The 18,109-nt window shown below is 37.4% G+C and overlaps 1 pseudogene; it reads left to right on the top strand.

Moving 5' to 3' along the window:
* The first annotated feature begins 15,538 nt into the window (after positions 1–15,538).
* Positions 15,539–16,622, top strand: LOC149267597 (dehydrodolichyl diphosphate synthase CPT3 pseudogene; annotated as a pseudogene).
* Positions 16,623–18,109: the final 1,487 nt, after the last annotated feature.

The raw sequence follows: 18,109 nt of genomic DNA, 5'->3' as shown, positions 1-18,109 counted from the left end.
AATAACAACCACAACAACAACATGCACCTCAAGCACCTAAAATTGGTGTTAGAACATCTACCAGGATAAGTAGACCTCCTGAAAGATACTCTCCTTCATTATATTATGTATTGTTGACTCATTCTGGTGAACCAGAATGTTATGAAGAAGCAATGCAGGTAGAAACTAGGAAAAAGTGGGAGCTAGCCATGAAATAAGAGATGGAATCCTTGGTACATAACTAGACTTGGGACTTAGTCAGGTTGCTTGCATGTAAAACAACATTTTAGAATAAATGGGTGTTAGGATATTCCGACACATAGGAAATAGTTAATTCCAACTTGGTCTAGTATAGAGTTAGGTGTAGAGTTAGGTAAAGTGTGTTTCTTTACCGTTGTACATTTTGTAACTTACAATCCGACGGTCACGATATGTAGTGATCCGATGGTTCATTCTCTCCTCGGTATTACCGACACTTGATCCGTGGCTTGACACCCGATTGGTCCATGAATTCTATTTAAAGCGCATGGAGGGTCATTTGTAGGGTAATCCGTGCATGAGAGAAGCTTATGTAAATTTTCATTCTTTGATTAATAAATTGCGTGAAGTGGCCGCGTTGGCTCAGGCCGTGGACTGTTTCCCTCTTTGAGGGTTTTAACCACGTCAAAAATACTGGTGTATTGATCTGAGATCTGGTTGCGAGTGGTGTCCTTTTGGTGTTCTTTCTGAGGAACTTACCCTGTAAATTCCTACATGGTATCAGAGTTATTTGAGGGCCGCGTCCGTTGGTGATCCAAATCTGAAGCCGGTAGAACTGCATCTGACTGCCGTTTCCTAGATCTACTATTTCTGACTGCTTTCGGGCCGAGAGGACTGCTCTGTTGTGTTCGGAGCATCTGTTACAGTGAGGAACCCTTTCGTTTCACGCGAAAAGGTTTCCGGTAGCCCTAGCTGCGTCATTTTTTAAATCTGGAGGTATACAGTGTTTATTTGCAGTTTACTGTTATTTTCTCTCTGCTTATTTCAGTTTCGGTTTATTTAACTTTTTTTTAACCGGATCTATACCTTTCATTTCTGCGTATGCTCTTTGCCCTGCGACTCTGTGCGATCTGGGCAAATCAGAAACAGAAAGGAAGGATTTTTCTCATGCGTATGCTCTTTTCCCTGCACCTTAGTGTGATCTCGGAAAATCAGAACCATTGAGAAAAATATTTAGTTTTTCGGCTAAAGCTAACTTTGAGCCGCAAAGTTCATTTTTTAAAATATTTAGTTTTTTGGGTAAAGCTAACTTCGAGCCGTAAGGTTCGTTTTCTTTGCATGTCCGTGTTGGGTTTTGTGTTTTTTGTTTTGTAGGGAAAAAGAGCTTTCTCAAAGCAAGCACGCAACCCAAAGCCCCCCCCCCCCCCCTCTCTCTCTCTCTCTCTCTCTCTCTCAAATTTTTTGTATAGATCAATTGGTTCAAAGCTATTTTAAGAGAGTAGAGGTCTTGGGTTCAAGTCTCCATTTTGTGGGGGCGGACTTTTTCATTTCCGCACATTCCCGCACTTCGTCGGCAACTTCAACAACTTTTTTTTAAAAAGCCATAACTTCTTCATCCGGAAGCCTTTTTCAGAGCCGTTTTTTTTAAACCAGCCTAATTTTTCGAGATCTATCCATTGGAACACTTACTTTCAGCATCTTCAGCTTCAGTTTCTGTTGAAATGGAAAGTCAATACCAAGTTACCCTTGACAGCACCAACTACTTCCAATGGTTGTCCTACATGGAGGATTTACTTAGAAGTAAAGGTCTCTACCGAATAGCCACAGGCCAAGAAAAGAAAACGAAAGATGAAGACAAGGCTGCTAAATGGGGAAATAGACAAGATCAAGCACGTGGTTTGATAGGGATGTCTATTTCTCCAGATCTTAGATTCCATATTGCATAACTTGAAACTCCTCATGAAGCAATGGAACAAATCAATAAAGTTTTTGGGATTAAAAATGAAATTAGAGCCCATCAACTTGAAAATGAGTTGCTTACATTGGACCCTAATAATTTTTCTTGCATTGAAGATTTCTTGTCTAAGTTCAAGACCCTTAGATATCTTTTGGAAGGTGTTAAGGTTAAGAAAGAAGATAGTAACCTTATTTATTCCATCCTTACTAAGTTGGGACCAGCCTACTCTGTATTTGTTTCCACGTTCCATTCTACAAGAGAAGCCTTCATTTCTCAAGGAAAAGACTACAAGCCCCCTTCCTTTGACTCTTTTTGTGATTCTTTAATAAGAGAACAAGAAAAACTCTTACACCTTGGTCTTCTTAATCTTGGAAACTCTTCCAAGAAAGCGTTAGCCGCCCAGCAGCAACCAAATTCAAAGAATCCTAAAAATTCATATCCTAAAAAGAATGGTCCTAAACCAAACAAGGGTCCTAAGAAATTTCAGCCCCAAAATGAAAGATCATTTCAGCAAAATGATAAGACCAATAAAAACAAATGGAAGAAGACTGATAGACATTGCAATTTTTGTAATCGAGATGGCCACTTAGAATCAAAATGCTTTAAAAAGATGGAAGTCTGGGAAGCAGCAATGAAGAAGCATAACATCCATTTGGGGCAATCTTCAACTTCAACTTCATCTTCAGGAATGGCACTTTCTGCATGTCATTATCAATCATCTCGGTCTGGTTATGCATTAAATGTATCTTCTTCTTCTCATTCTCATGAGTGGCTCATTGATTCTGGAGCTTCTTATCACATGGCCAAAAACAAAGCCATGCTTTCTTCTTTAAATGATTGTAACACCAAAAATATATATGTTGGTGATGATAGATCTCTTAATGTTGTAGGGAATGGAACTGTTCATCTAGACAATGGTCAGTTTAATGATGTATTATGTGTTCCAACCTTATCCTGCAACCTTCTATCTGTATATCAGATAACTCATTCAGGTGAAGGTAAAATCGTTGAATTTTCACCTCATGATGTTGTAATCAAGGACTTAAAAGATCCTAAACAGATTTTGGCTACTGGCATTGCTGATGATTCTACAAGGTTGTATAAGTTTCACAACTTTGGGTCATCAAATCTCCCCTCAGTATTTGTTGCTCATAACGATGAAGTGAGCAAACTTTGGCATGAGAGATTTGGTCACTTAAACTATCGCTCCCTTCAGCATCTATGTAAAGAAAATATGGTGACAGGTCTTCCTATGGATCTTGCAGAGATGGTGTTTGTTCCGGATGTGTACTCGGAAAACATCATCGGGACAGTTTTGAAAAACATGCCTCTTGGCACGCCTCAACCCCCTTACAGCTTGTGCATAGTGATTTATGTGGTCCACTTCCAGTTGTGTCATTCTCTGGTTGCAAGTATTTCTTAACTTTCATTGATGATTTCTCCAGACGCACTTGGGTATACTTCTTAAAACTCAAGAGTGAAGTATTTAACACTTTTTTGGCCTTCAAGGCCTTTGTTGAAAAACAATCTGGACATCAAATTCTTAAGTTAAGATCTGATAATGGCAGAGAATATGTTAAAAACACATTCATCAACTATTGCACTGAGAATGGAATTCAAATGCAACATATTGTTCCATATACTCCACATCAAAATGGTGTAGCTGAAAGGAAGAATCGCACCTTAAAGGAAATGGCTAATTGTATGCTACAATCTAAAGGACTTGGTCTTAGTTTTTGGGCAGAAGCAATTAACTGTGCAAATTACATAATAAATCGCACTCCTACTAAGGCCTTAAAGAATATCACTCCAGAAGAAGCATGGAGCTCAATCAAACCATATGTAAGTCACTTTCGTGTTTTTGGAAGTGAAGCGTGGGCCCATATTCCAGATGAAAAGCATAAAGCTTTAGAACCTAAGAGTGAAAAATGTACTTTTGTTGGATATTCTGAAGATGTAAAAGGCTATAGACTTATTCCATTTAAGTCCAAAAATGTTATCATTAGAAGAGATGTAAAATTTGATGAAAATATATCGGCCTGTGAGCCTAGTCCAGCGGATGTGCCACCTCTCCCTATCTCTTCTACCTTTGAAAACATTTCTTCTTCAGATGATGAAAGTGAGGATGACAATCCTCCCCCACCAACTCAGGATCCTCCTTCAGCTCCTGAGCTTCCAAAATGGGTTCGTGCTACTCGAGATGCAGCAGGTGATCCTGCCGGTGATCCTACAGATCAGCGACGCACACGCCTCTTCTTTAGCTTCATTATGATCCTGACACCTTTGCAGAAGCTTCAGGCCATCCAGATTGGGAAGCAGCTATGAATGAAGAATATCATTCATTATTGGCAAATGATACATGGGATCTTGTTCCTTTACCAAAGGGACGAGAACTTGTTAGATGCAAATGGGTTTACAGAACCAAGTATGGACCAGATGGGAAAGTTGATAAACATAAAGCTCGTCTTGTTGCTAAGGGCTTTTCACAGGTTGAAGGCATTGACTACACTGAAACCTTCTCCCCTGTTGCCAAAATGAACTCTATCCGCCTTGTTCTTTCCCTTGCTGTCTCTTTCAAATGGGAAGTCCATCAGATGGATGTTAAATCTGCCTTCTTGCATGGGGACTTGCATGAAGAAATCTATATGGAACAACCCATTGGCTTCATACAAACAGACTCCAGCCTTGTTTTTCGACTTAAGAAATCCCTTTATGGTCTCAAGCAAGCTCCTCGGGTTTGGTATGCCAAAATGGATAGCTTTCTTTTAGAATCTGGCTTTTCTAGGTGTCATTCTGACAATACTGTCTACACCAAGAAAGTGGGCAACTCTCTTATCATCCTTGTTCTTTATGTTGATGATCTTATCCTTACTGGTAGTGATCCCAACCTTATAAACCATGTGAAGTCTAGCCTCAAAAGGAAATTTGAAAGGACAGACTTAGGACACTTACACTATTTTCTCGGTCTTCAAGTCTTGCAATCCAAGGAGGGTATTTCCCTTTCCCAGTCCAAGTATGCCTGTGATATTCTACGTCATTTTCACATGGAAGACTGTAAGCCAGCCCCTTCTCCCTTTCAGTCTCGAGTCAAACTCTCAGTCACTTGTACTTCTCCTGAAGTTGATGCTACCTTATACCGTCAACTTGTAGGAAAACTTTTGTATCTAACCCATACTCATCCTGACCTTTCCTTTGTTGTTGGCCTTGTTGCTCGGTTCATGCAAAACCCCCGTGAAAGTCATTGGAAAGCAGCTAAAAGAATACTTCGTTATGTTCGAGGTACAGTTCAGTTTGGGATTCATTACAGTGCCAAAGCATCTCCTCTATTGGTTGGTTTCACTGATTCCGATTGGGTTGGTGACCCTAATGATCAGAAGTCTACTGCCGGTTATGTGTTCACTCTTGGTTCAGGACCTATTACATGGGCTTGCAAGAAACAGGGTGCCATTTCTCTTTCATCAGTAGAAGCAGAGTATCGTGGTGTCGTAGAAGCTAGTAAGGAAGCCTTGTGGCTTCGTCAAATCCTGTCAGAATTTGGCTTTCAGCAGCAGCATCCGACTACACTTTGGTGTGATAATCAAAGTGCCATTCAACTATGCAAAGATCCAGTCCAACATCAGCACAGCAAACACATTGAACTACACATGCACTTCATCAGAAAGCTCATTCATGACCATGTTCTTGAAGTGCAATATTGTTCAACAGATGATCAAGTTGCAGACATCTTCACAAAGGCTCTCACAGAGGCGAAGTTCACTAAACTTCGATTTATGGTTGGAGTTCAGGAAGTTGTCACTAAGGGGGGATAGGCTCTAGTGCCTCCTTCCTTCTCCTATTGTGTCATATTTGTAAATCCTTCAATCCTATCCCAAGTTGTTCTTAAGGGGGGATGTTAGGATATTCCGACACATAGGAAATAGTTAAGTCCAACTTGGTCTAGTATAGAGTTAGGTGTAGAGTTAGGTAAAGTGTGTTTCTTTACCGTTGTACATTTTGTAACTTACAATCCGACGGTCACGATATGTAGTGATCTGACGGTTCATTCTCTCCTCGGTATTACCGACACTTGATCTGTGGCTTGACACCCGATTGGTCCATGATTTCTATTTAAAGCACATGGAGGGTCATTTGTAGGGTAATCCGTGCATGAGAGAAGCTTATGTAAATTTTCATTCTTTGATTAATAAATTGCCTGAAGTGGCCACGTTGGCTCAGGTCGTGGACTGTTTCCCTCTTTGAGGGTTTTAACCACGTCAAAAATACTGGTGTATTGATCTGAGATCTGGTTGTGAGCGGTGTCTTTTTGGTGTTCTTTCTGAGGAACTTACCCTGTAAATTCCTACAATGGGTTTACAAGTTGAAGGAAGAAAATGGAAGTAGAAAAAGGTATAAAGCTAGACTTCTGGTGAAGCGGTTTGCACAGAAAAAATGTATAGACTTTGATGACATATTTTCTCATGTTGTTAAAATGACTTCAATTAGAACTATTTTAAGTCTAGTAGCAGCAGAAGATTTGCATCTTGAGTAGTTAGATGTAAAGATGGCCTTTCTCCATGGGGATTTGGAGGAATAGATCTATATGCAGCAGCCACAAGGATATGAGGTCAAAGGGAAGGAGAAACTAGTGTGCAAGTTGAAGAAGAGCTTGTATGGCTTAAAACAGGCTCCAAGGCAATGGTACCTACAACTTGATAGGTTTATGTCTGAACAAGGCTATACTAGATGTCACTCTGATCATTGTGTTTATCTCAAAAGGAAAAATGATAACAACAATATTATATTGTTGTTGTATGTAGATGACATGCTTCTTGCAGGTTCTAACATGCAGGAAATAAATTTGCTCAAAAGAAAATTGGCAAACTCATTTGCAATGAAGGATTTGGGTGCTACAAAACAAATTCTTGGTATAAGAACAAGTAGAGATAGGAAAAATCACAAATTAACATTGTCTCAAAGTGAGTACATACAAAAGGTGTTGAAAAGATTTAATATGCATAATGCAAAACCAGTTAGTACACCTTTGGCTAGCCATTTCAAACTAAGTAAGGAGATGTGTCCTAAGACTCGGGAAGAGATGGATTATATGTCTAAAGTTATGTATGCATAAACATTTAGAAGCTTAATGTATGCAATGGTTTTCTCAAGGCCTGATATTGCACATGCAGTGGGATTTGTAAGCAGGGACATGAACAATCCAGGAAAATAACATTGGATGGCATTGAAGTGGATTCTCAAGTATTTGAGAGGTACCACATATCAAGCATTATGTTTTGGTGGTTCAAAAATTTCTCTACATGGATATGTTGATGCAGATATGGCAGGTGATAGAGATAACAAGAGGAACACCACAGGGTATGTGTTTACTGTTGGCAGAACAACTGTCAATTGGGTTTCAAAATTTCAAAGTGTTATTGCACTCTCAACAACGAAAGCAAAGTATGTTGCTGATACAAAGGCTAGTAAAGAAATGATTTGGTTACAAAGGTTTCTGGATGAATTGGGTAAGAAGAAGGAGTTGGGAAGGTTATACAATGACAACTAGAGTGCCATTCATCTTGCAAAGAACTCTGCATTTCATTCCAAGACTAAACATATACTACTCAAGTACCATTTCATACGATCAGTGTTGGAAGATGGATAGTTGAAGCTGTAAAAGATACACACTAGCAAGAATCCTACAGATATGTTAACAAAAGTTATAACCAGGGAAAAACTGAAATTCTGGTCGGTTTCAATTGGTCTTCAAGTATGATGATGAAGATGAGAAATAACCAGTTCCAAAGTGGAGTCATTGTCCAGCAAAGGAAGCAGTGGTGGGGTTGCTATAATCAATCTCCAAGTGGGAGATCATTGGGTGGGGAGCCTCATTATCTTCTTTATTTAGAGGTATCGCCACATTGGACACCAGTTTGTAATGGGGTGACAAAGCCACCCATTTTTTCGCCGCCAGGGGGGTCTATGGGGGGGGGGGGGGGGGGGCAAATTTAAAATTTCCTTGTAAAATATTGTAATTTCGTAGCTAATCTGAGTCGTTCATTAGGCAGATGATCTGATGGTAGAAGTTATTTTTAATTTAAGGTTTTTTTGCCCTAGAAGGAACCCCCTCACATTATATGAGGGAATTGTATTGCAGCTAGAGAGATGTGTATTCTAAGAGAGAAAGAGAGAGGAGATTGTGTGACAGAGAAGAGGGAATTACAACAGATTTGTTGTAGGTTGTATCTATTCATTTTGCTGGATAATATAAATGAAGGACTTGTTTTTTCTCCGTGGACGTAGCCCAAATTGTGTGAACCACGTATATATGTGTCTCTCTTGTTTTATGTGTTTTCTGTGTTTATGTTTCTGCGATATTTTATGTGTTCCATTGCTCTATAATATATTATTTTAAAACAATAATGTCATTCCCGGTTGGGGATGATCAAGCTTAGTCTTGAGGTCAAATTTTTTTTTTTTAATATTATCATCATGTCTTTGATGGATTCCGGAGGTTGTAACAAGTACTGGGCACATGCCAGGATTCTGGGCTAGAAAAGTGGCTAAAATCTCGGTGACGCTGGCACAAGTCTGCTGAAAAGAGTCCAGGGACGCTAGCACATAGGCTTGTGAGAGAGAATTTGGCTTCTGGACATTGTCATTCCTATATCATGAGAGAGATCAAGGGTTAAAAGACTTAAAACATCAGTGGGACTTAGGGACAAGATGTCTGAGTAGCTAACATGTCTCCTGAGGGTGTTTCTACTGATATGGATGGGTTATTTAATATGTTCCGTTGATTCCATTTCCTGAAGGTCACCAAGGAGGTTGAATCCCTTATAGTGGCCTCACTCACATGTTTACCCTGGCTGGTTGGTTGCTTGGGTGGATACGGGAGGAGGGGGTATTACATTCACGATTAACTAAACGAGAAAACGCCAAGTGGCCCTTCCATGAATCATTGCAACATTAATATTCAATATTTTTAATAAGCATCCCAACGAAAGGCCCATATTTGGGAAGAATGAATTCAAACACAAAAGCTCTGAAGATTGAGTGAATTCTAATTACATTTGTTGTGAAATCAACTGTTAGTACTCCTTCCAGAGTAATGCAAACAAATGTCTTGCTTAACAGTTCATGTTTAGGTGAACGTAGGGCAATCCAGTTTGACTCAACAAGGGGATTTCTTTAGCACTACTCACAGTCATAGTTCTGTTACACCCTTGCTTGGGGATTGCTTCCAAGCATGTGAGTGAAGTTAATCAGACTTGTAAATAATGAGGACAACCATTAAACTCTCAAATTGCTTAATAAAAAATGAATTTTCTTATTTGAAACACAACATACAAAAATGGATTTGAATTATGTGAGCCATGAATTTTATTATAATGTTTTGATGGTGCTAGAAATCCTTTCTTGTACAACCTAAACTTAATCTCATGCTTCATTCAAATATGTTACTCTAGATCTAATCTTCTTTCTAAATATTCGAGATACCAATCGCACTTGCGAACAAATAAAAGTTATTTGAAATCAATTCATAAAACTCAAATTAGCACAACTAATAGACCATTCCAGAGATTTGATGGGAAATTCCTCGTTGGAATTTTTTTTATGATCATAATCTCACAAACATGGAGGAGAATTTTCATAATATTGAAATGTATGACAAGAAATATGGTGGGAGGTTATTGATTCCTTCTTATAACTGCCACATGTTAGATATGTAAAAACATTTGTCACCCTCATATCTCGACATGTCAACACAAAATCATTCTCAAATCAAATGACGATGTCATATGAACGAATCAAAGGGTCAAATATCTACATAGTTTCAATAGGATGAGGTGTTTTCTCTTGAATTGTTATTTATTCTAGTCAAAGGTCAGAGTAGTGAGGAAGAAAGAGTAACAACATGTAGTGACCATGGCAGTGGGAAATGGTATGATGGTTTCAACTTATTCCAAAACATCCTCCAATACATATCTCAAATTGACTAGGCACATAAAAGATCCATTGGAAGTGTTTTGATAGGTTCATTTTCGTGTTAAATTAACCATTGAATATATATATCAATGCCCAGTCAAAGTTGACACTCATTGTAACTATATTTCATGAGAGCTTATTCGTAAAGACGTGCTCCTTCACATCATCTTTTGTGTAGGTTGGAAAATTCTATAATTTTTTTTCTTATTACATAGACTTACTGTTGACATGAGCCTCACAACATATGACTAATTAACATCTCACATGTAGTGGTGGTATTTGAAACAAGTTGTGAGTAGTATACTTAGTCAATGAATGACATGGATGGTCAAAAGGAGTGCCAAAAAAACTTTGTCCATGAAGTATAATTCGATGATCGTCGTAGAGGGAAAAAATGAGCATAAAATTTGTTGTAAACTATGTTTACCTATTCCTCCACCCATATGTTGAATATGAAGTAATGAGAAACCAAAACACTACACATTATATTCACAAAAGGTTCAATCCGAAAATGGTTGGTCTGCTAAACATGGTTGTTTCTCTTTGATTTTCATGCAAAATAAATGAAACTAGTGTTAATTAAAATAATGGCTTGATAAAAACCTTGAATATTCACATAACACAGTTTATGACATAAGGTATGGTGTCATTTTGTTTCATTTAATAAATTTAGGAGTGATGAAATGTTTGTAAAATGTGGATTAATAATGACTTTTGTAACTCTTTGACCCTTTGGTTTGGTGATACCTGTAAGAGTATTTCAAGCTCATGAACTTATGGATTTACATTCTATCGCCATAAAATGTAACATCAAATACATTTTTGAAATTATTATCGTGTTGGCACATGGTCTTTAGATCAAACATTGGATACAAGCTAACTGGATTAAGGGAGAGGTAGCTCTGCTAATAGGCCCGACAGGGTTTCTCACGGTTATCTTTTCCAATCTGGAAGATAAGGAACACATTTTTGAAGGAAGGTTGTATTTTATTAATAATGTAGGACTTTACATCAGGAATTGGGAAGCATGCATAGAGGGATAAAATCTCTTAAGATGTAAACTTCTTTTTGAGTGTAAAATTTGAAGAAAAATTCTCATCTGGAGAGATTTGATTCCTCTCGATGCTTAGTAGATCATGAATATAAATCTATAATAATTTTTAAATCCCCACTCCTGTGGCGTTCCTTTGCACCTTTCAGTGCAATTGCTAGTTTAAAAAATCTCAATTTTTATTTTTATGATACAATAGTATCAAAAAGTATTAAAGAAAATAAAATAATTCAAGAATATTTTTTAATAATATTATTAAATGATTATAATTTAATTGTTATTAAAAAAATTAGAATTAATATTCAATAAAACTATATAAATGATTATATCCTAATCTTAATTAGACCGATAGGCCTTTCTTTTAAATCAGTCGACCTCGAATTTTCATGTGTGAGATTTGTTGACCATATCATTATGACATCTTTCTGTCACTCCTTCTTCTTGTTACGCCTTATGTTATCATTGTCTTCTTCCTTGTTGAATGTTCCCAATCAAACACTCTCGTGTTTCTCGTAAATATGCACAAACGATCTCCCATTGGGTTGACTAGCTTGCTACAACAACATTAATGAATACCTTCTAAGATCCTCAAATCCGTCTGTCTCTTCGCAAATTCTGGAGCCTCGTTTATTCAACTGCCTAGTCTCTCCAGCCCTTGAACATTCTTTCCCTTTGATCTCGCCTCCTCAAATCCCTCCGACTCTCCACAGATTCCGGCACCTCATTTATTCCACTACCCAGCTTATCCAACCCTCGAACATTCTTTCCCTTCAATATCGCCAAAACGCAATCCTTGAACTGACCTTCCTCCAACTCTAACTATCTTTCGTTCTCTGAGAAACCTGTTGTAGAAGGGGTGAATTCTTGAGTCACAACGTTTCTGACTTCATTGTCTTGATTGTGTTCGGTGGAATAGTCACCCTCTATTGCCTCTCTCTTGAAATTCAACATAGGCAAGGCTAGACGGAGAAGTATTCAAATGATAAAACTCGTTTTAGCACCCATAGGATAATACAATAAGCTTAGAACCACGTTGGGACAGTTCATCTTCGACTTTCACATAGCGGTTGGAGTAATAGACTTCTTGGCTCGACCATGCAAACTCATCATAACACACAAACCACAATGCAGTTCTCTACTGCAACATATAAATTAATGGTGGGGACTCATGTGCTAATAAACCTAACATACATCAAGACCCAAAGATGTCGCAATTGATGATGTCATGTTCATCTTATTATTATATTCTTTGGAAGGCAATAATTGAGCATCAAATATTCTTTGAAATGTTGAAATTAATAACAAGGAATATAAAAGGGCTCTGTCCCAGGTTGTTTCAAATGTTATTTTATATTGACAGAATGTATACAGAACATATAAAACACCACAACCACTTATAATACAATGTTGGGATATTCTCACAAATGGGAGAAAAGCAAGATTCAAATTTTTAACGAAGTTTCCCTTGTCCGTTGGCTTGTATTTAGTCATATGACATCTTTGTACTTGGTAAGAGGGTCCACATAGATATTATGAGGAAATCTTGTTAATTCCATATACCATACTATATATGCACCCCACTTGCACAACAAGATTTATATGGGGACCTCGTGACATGTATGCTTATCTAAACATAAATAAATTTACTTCAATTTCACCTAATTTCTTCACAGGACTTACGACTTCAAGTTGTAGCATTAGATGAAAATCCCCTGGCCCCATGGCAATCTCATAGAACAAGCAGTGCAAAAATACAGGGAGCTCTGTGAATGCAAGAGGAGAGGAGAATTTGTGCAAAGAGAGCATGTCATCAATCACGTTGAGTTTTATTATCAACCTCCACCCAAGAAAGCCCTAGAACAAGATAATATGCAAAAAATCAGTAATTCTTATGAAGACATTGTAGCCATCGGATCGATTATTTGTTTTTCTCTGATTTTGACTTGCTTTTCATGGGCAGGCTATGACATAGAGGCCCTGATTGGAGGGATTGTATCAGAGCGAGAATTTCTTTCTTTCTCACCAGAGGTTGGCCATTGTAGATCCTGCCCCTGGGGACCAACCCTTGTACAATGAAGATAGACAAATAGTTGCTACTATAAGTCCATTGCGTCCTAACAGGTTACTTCATATATTGATTATGCAATATGGTCTCATTCTTAAATTGTAAATAGTTGTTCAATTATTCAGTTGAGGTTCTGCCATTGCAGGTGAATGGAGAAATATATAACCACGTGAAACTGAGGGAACAACTCAACTCTCACACGTTTCACACTGGTAGTGATTGTGAAATTGTAGCTCATCTAGTGAGTACCTAACTGTGTACTCTGCATTCCTGCCATTTTTCTCAATTATTGGCCCCTCTTTCATTTTTTTGTTGATTTTGTGCCCGTAAATTGCCATGACGATTGATCCAGGTGGATATTGGTGGCCACCCACTTATTCCACTTAGAACCTCACCATTGTTTCTTTCAGTTTTTCAGTTTCTTTTTTTGTAGCACAATTTACTATTTTTGGCAGTTTTTCGGGTCCTGAACTTCTGGAGCCGTTTTGAGGATAGATATTTCTAACGAGGTATTGTGCGCGTTAAACGAAGATCATATGCCAAAGTTACGACCCCGGGAAGTTGATGTACCAATTTACCCAAACGGGACCCATAGTTTGGCACTTCATCCCCTAGGGTTAGGTTTTTAGATGTTTAGGGTTTTTCATTGTTTCTCAACAATAAATACGCCTTCGAACATCATTGTAACACAGTTTAGAGACATGTAGCCACCACATCTCTTCTCAGAGATAAGCTACCATCACCTGAGCTAGTCTAATTTCCATTTTGTTTGTAAGCATATTTCGGTATTTGATATTAATGAAATGAAGTGTTATTTCACTAATTATTATAATAAGAAAAAAATGTTAAAAGTTATGTACAAATTTTTAGAAAAATAATATTTAACGGATTTAAAAAATATATTTTATATTTATTATAATATAAAACTTAAATTTTATGATGAAAGTTAGAAGGTGAAAAAAAAAAAAAAAAAAGAAAAAAAAAAGAAGAGAATGAACAAGGTACACTATTTTCCATAAAATAAAATAATTTATAACACTACTAAACAATAACTTTATTTTAAATTAAAATGTATAAACATTAAAATAAACATAAATATAATTTTTATAGTTTTCAATTAGGGTGTGGGTGATATTTAGTTTTAATTAAAGTTGGGATCTACTATATGATTTTTCATATCCAAAGGTTGACCTTACTACTTTTGAAAATGCAAAACATATTTCATACATGTTTACAAATGTCTTTCTCATATAACTTTTCCAGATTAACAAACTTAAGAGTCTCTCTTTGAACCTTTTGGGGCAATTGCTAGTTACTAAAACTATGTCTCACATATTAAAAATAAGTTGTAATAAATTATATTGGTGTTTGGTGTTTTGGAATCGATTTTCAAAGAGTCTCACCTGTGTTGTTGTATTTTCCATCGAAAAAACCTAGTTGTATTTCGGCGGGTTTTTCTTCTCTAAAATCCGGCTCGAAATTGAAATCACAAGTTTGATGAGTAACCCTTGCTCGAAGTGTCTTAAGGGTTTTTCATGGCACTGAATCTATATATACAATAAAAAAAACCAATTTAAATAACACAAATCAAAATTTCATTTCAAAATTTTCCACCAAATTCTAACACCAAAAGTTTAAAAAAATCGTACTAAAACCAACTCCTTTGTTCCTTTGTTTAAAGGAGTCGTCTAACGGAGGAATTGCCCAGAGGGCCAAAATGGTCCAAATGTGGGCAAAAAAATTTCAATTTTTTTTTATAGAGACCGTGTTTGAAACCTGTTTTTGATGGTGGAAATGGATTCAACACCATCAAAAACGTCAAAGTCACCTAAAATTTTGAAGTTTAACAACTATAACTTGGATTTACAAAAATATTTGCCGAATATTCTCTAAATATGACTAGCATTTCCCTAACTTTCCGGGCAATTCCTCCGGCTAATTTAAAACACTGCCCCTTCGATGATCGCTGCACTGGCGTTTCCTCACTCGTGCGGTGTATGACGAGCTGAGCTTTCCTCCCCTCGTGATTCGCTTTGTCTCCTGCCTCGATTTCCTCCCCCTTGATTCGCTTTGTCTCCTGCCTCAGTCTCCTACCTCGAGGACTCGCCAACCTGCCAGATTGACAGGCGAGGAGATCCGTGGCAGTAGATTAACTGGTTAGGCGATTCCTAAATCCAACACTATAGAAAATTTATTGCGCCTGACATGCGTCGGAGATAGCACCTTGTAACACGCCGTTTTTTTTTTTCCCTATAGTCATCCGGGCGCGTGTTATATCTGCCTATCTCCGGCGCATGTCAGGGCGTAATAAATTTTCTATAGTGTTGAATTTAGGAATCGCCAACTGATTAAACAGAAAAAACAGGTGTTCAGTTCCGAGTGGTTCGAAAGGCCGAGGAGAAGTATAAAAAGAAAAAGCTTTCCGTGTCACAAAACTGTCGGCCAAGTCGGTGGTCTCCCGTAAACATATAAATGGAAATGGACTGGACTGAAACTGTGGGCCAAGTCCGTGATCTCCCGGAAACTTATAAATGGAACTGGACTGGACGATTCTATTATACACGGCATTTTTCTCTACACATTGCATTGGATTGAAGGGATGTGATTCTTTCAGTAAATTTTGTTGGGCGTATTTAGTACCTAGCGAACATTTATATTGGATCTCTATTTTAAAATTTGTTAGGCACATTTAGTAGCTAACATTGATATTGGATCTATATTTATCAAATTGTCAGAAAACAGATATGAAAGCACCAAGTGAAAGTAGTAATTGGTTTTCATGGCTGGCAATTGCAATACAAACTTCGATACGGCGTATGTTGCTACGGATTCTCATTGCCGGTCCCATTCCACACCACATTGCAGTTATAATGGACGGCAATAGGAGGTTCGCCCAGAGGCGAAATCTTCAGAAGAAAAGCGGCCATGAATTCGGGGCCGAAAGACTGATACAGACTCTCAAAGGCTGTTACGAATTGGGCGTAAAATACGTCACGGTTTATACTTTCAGTATTGAGAATTTCAAGCGGCCGGCAGAAGAAGTGGACGTTCTCATGGATTTATTGCAGAGGAAGCTCGAATCCCTCCTGGAGATGGAGAGTTTGGTGAACCGGTTTGGGGTCCGCGTGCAGTTTCCGGGGAATCTAGGGCTTCTGCCTGATAGGGTCCGGCGGACTGTCGAGAAGGTTACGATGATGACGAAGCTGAATGACAGAGCTGTGTTGAATGTATGCATCGCGTATAATTCTAAGGATGAAATCGTTCATGCCGTTCAAGGGGCTTGCCAGGGTTTCATGTCGAGGGTTTCGGGGCTAGAATCTGTAAAGAATGGCGAGAGTTTTGGTGACTGTGTTACGGTTGAAGATATTGAGAGGCATTTGTACACGGCCGGGTGTCCGGATCCAGATTTGTTGATCAGGACATCCGGAGAGACAAGGCTCAGCAATTTCTTGCTGTGGCAATCGGGATTTTGTTATCTGCAGGCGTGTGGGGTTATGTGGCCTGAGTTTTCGTTCAGACATTTTTTTATGGCTGTCTTGTGTTATCAAAGGGCTTATTCTGTATTGAAACAGAAGAATAAGAGTTTTAAAGGGCTGTACTGTCACTCTGAATGAAGAAATGCCACAGTTTTGATGCGGTCACTTGCTCCAATGGTGAATGCGATGCTCAATCCGATTCATCACAGGCCATTGTTGTTCCAAATCAGTTCAGCCTCACTGCTGTTGTGCATCATCAGGGTAAAGTCTCCGTATTTTATTGCTCATTTTCATTCGTTCTGAAGCTGTGTCTCCGCTAACAATCGCCCAGGACTTGCACCTGGCGTCATGACTTTGTCGCCCTTCTCTAAATAGCACATTAACGTAGACAAAGTATGTTAAAGCCAGCAAAAGATGAAGCCAAGGCTTTCCGAACTGCGTGAAGAGATTTTGTTGATCGGTCGAATCTCTCTGTAATAAAAAAATTTATCACTATTGAGCATTCTCGCATTCAGATTTTTCAGAGTTAGCTGAGATTTTATTTCTTGTCGGTTCTTCATGCACCACTGAATCAGTATTAGTATTCCACTGTAGATCAGGCACTAGCGACAGACTCTCTGCCATATTGAGCACCGTTGACGAAAATGTGATGCCTGAGTAAAATCTTGGTTAAAACTTGCAAATTTTATTGAGTATAGCCGTTGCCGAGAATGTGATGCGTGAGTATAATCTTACAAATTTTATTGATGGAGATTATCATTTATCGCACTTTGAAAATGTAAAGGTAAAAAATGTCGGTAAGAGTAGGAAGGATGGTATATGTACACTTCTATCTTTTTCAATGTGTACATTTTTAAAAAGTGAATGCTCAAGCTTGATTAAGGGAAATAATACATCTTTGTTTTATCAATTAACATCATTTTTATTAACATAATTTATATGGGACTATTAACCATCATTATCATCATTATAATAAAAAATATTATTGCAAATTTAATTTTCCTTATTAATAAAATCAATAATTTTCACAATCTGAGAAAATTCTTAATTTTTTTTGTAATAAAAAGACATATTGAATTTAGAAATATTAAAAATATATATATTGCTAATAATTGATTTTATATGTGGAATTAAAAGTAGATATTATTTGAAATTATATAATTATATTATTGTAATTTTAATGATGATATTATTAGATATTTATTTTTTAGAAATATTTATGTTGAAATAAATTTGGAGTATGATTTAAATTAATTTTTGTCTGCTAAAATTTATCTCTTTTTTTAAAAGTAAGGAAATAGACTATTAAGAGTGAGTGGAAATTTATCTCTGATAAATTTACTAATGTATGTTTTTATATATTAAATAAAATAATATGTAAATTATTAATTCAAGTTTTTTTGGTAAATTAAAATATTTCGATTATTTTAAGAAATCAAAGTATATCATAAGCATAGTAGCAACCAAAGGGAGAGTGTCAACTACCAATAAAAATTGAGCCTAGACATATAATTCTCTATCTCACCATAGGCATGGATAACAAAAATTGAGCCTAGACATATAATTCTCTATCTCACTATAGGCATGGATAACATTTTTTACATTAACAAATTAAACAAAATACCATGGGGAAAGCA

This window comes from Pinus tabuliformis, chromosome 6, assembly GCF_031772625.1.
Source record: "Pinus tabuliformis cultivar Carrire ecotype Pingquan chromosome 6, CPIR1, whole genome shotgun sequence".
NCBI classification, from domain to species: domain Eukaryota; kingdom Viridiplantae; phylum Streptophyta; class Pinopsida; order Pinales; family Pinaceae; genus Pinus; species Pinus tabuliformis.
The sequence above is the reverse complement of the archived record's forward strand: the minus strand, read 5'-3'. Positions and strand labels throughout refer to the sequence as shown.